This window comes from Arachis ipaensis, chromosome B6 (assembly GCF_059453495.1).
Source record: "Arachis ipaensis isolate K30076 ecotype BB chromosome B6, ASM5945349v1, whole genome shotgun sequence".
Classification (NCBI taxonomy): Eukaryota; Viridiplantae; Streptophyta; class Magnoliopsida; order Fabales; family Fabaceae; genus Arachis; species Arachis ipaensis.
In genome coordinates, this window is record NC_142441.1 from 83,254,038 (window position 1) to 83,255,790 (window position 1,753).

The 1,753-nt window shown below is 40.5% G+C and overlaps 1 non-coding gene across 1 annotated transcript; it reads right to left on the reverse strand.

Annotated features, from left to right (window-relative positions):
* Window positions 1–491: 491 nt before the first annotated feature.
* LOC148561557 (small nucleolar RNA R71) lies at window positions 492–599 on the reverse strand. Its single transcript, XR_015887183.1, has one exon. It is a non-coding gene; the product is annotated as a small nucleolar RNA R71 (small nucleolar RNA).
* Window positions 600–1,753: the final 1,154 nt, after the last annotated feature.

The following is a 1,753-nucleotide window of genomic DNA, read 5'->3' on the forward strand; positions in this document are numbered from 1 at the left end:
CTAAAAGGACTCTGAAGAGGAAGCTAAGAGAAGCTAAAACACAACACTCTGAAGAGAACTTTACTGAAATATTTGAAAAAGAAGTAGAGATGGCCGAAACCAATAACAATGGTGGAGGTGCAAGGAAGATGCTTAGCGACTTTACTGCACTAAATTCCAACTTACATGCAAGAAGTATCTCAATCCCTGCCATTGGAGCAAACAATTTTGAGCTAAAGCCTCAATTAGTTTCTCTGATGCAACAGAATTGCAAGTTTCATGGACTTCCATCAGAAGATCCTTTTCAGTTCTTAACTAAATTCTTGCAGATCTGTGATACTGTTAAGACCAATGGGGTTCATCCCGAGGTCTATAGGCTTATGTTTTTCCCGTTTGCTATAAGAGACAGAGCTAGAATATGGTTGGACTCTCAACCTAAAGATAGTCTGAACTCTTGGGATAAGCTGGTCACGGCTTTCTTAGCCAAGTTCTTTCCTCCTCAAAAGCTTAGCAAGCTTAGAGTGGATGTTCAAACCTTCAAACAGAAAGAAGGTGAATCCCTCTATGAAGCTTGGGAGAGGTATAAGCAACTGACCAAAAAGTGTCCTTCTGACATGCTTTCAGAATGGACCATCCTAGATATATTCTATGATGGTCTGTCTGAATTATCTAAGATGTCATTGGACCATTTTGCAGGTGGATCCATTCACCTAAAGAAAACACCTGCAGAAGCTCAAGAACTCATTGACATGGTTGCAAATAACCAGTTTATGTACACTTCTGAAAGGAATCCTGTGAGTAATTGGATGCCTCAGAGGAAGGGAGTTCTTGAAATCGATACTCTGAATGCCATATTGGCTCAGAATAAAATATTGACTCAGTAAGTCAATATGATCTTTCAGAGTCTGAATGGATTGCAAGCTGTATCCAACAGTACTAAAAAGACATCTTCTGAAGAAGAAGCTTATGATCCTGAGAACCCTGCAATAGCAGAGGTGAATTACATGGGTGAACCCTATGGAAACACATATAATCCCTCATAGAGAAATCATCCAAATTTCTCATGGAAGGATCAACAAAAGCCTCAACAAGGCTTTAATAATGGTGGAAGAAACAGGTTTAGCAATAGCAAGCCTTTCCCATCATCCACTCAGCAACAGACAGAGAATTCTGAGCAGAATCCATCTAACTTAGCAAATATAGTCTCTGATCTATCTAAGGCCACTCTAAGTTTCATGAATGAAACAAGGTCCTCCATAAGAAATTTGGAGGCACAAGTGGGCCAGCTGAGTAAAAGAGTCACTGAAACTCCTCCTAGTACTCTCACAAGCAATACAGAAGAGAATCCAAAAAGAGAGTGCAAGGCCATAACCTTACTTGGTGTGGTTGAACCCAAAGAGGAGGAGGAGGACATGAATCCTAGTGAGGAAGACCTCCTGGGACATTCAGTGACCACTAAGGAGTTTCCCTTTGAGGAACCAAAGGAATCTGAGGCTCATCTAGAGACCATAGAGATTCCATTAAACCTCTTTTTACCATTCATGAGCTCTGATGACTATTCATCTTCTGAAGAAGATGAAGACATTGCTGAAGAACAAGTTGCTCAATATTTAGGAGCAATCATGAAGCTGAACGCCAAATTATTTGGTAATGAGACTTGGGAGGATGAACCTCCATTGCTCATCAAGGAACTAAATGCCTTGGTTCAGCAAATTCTACCTCAAAAGAAACAGGATCCTGGTAAATTCCTAATTCCCTGTAACATAGGCACCAT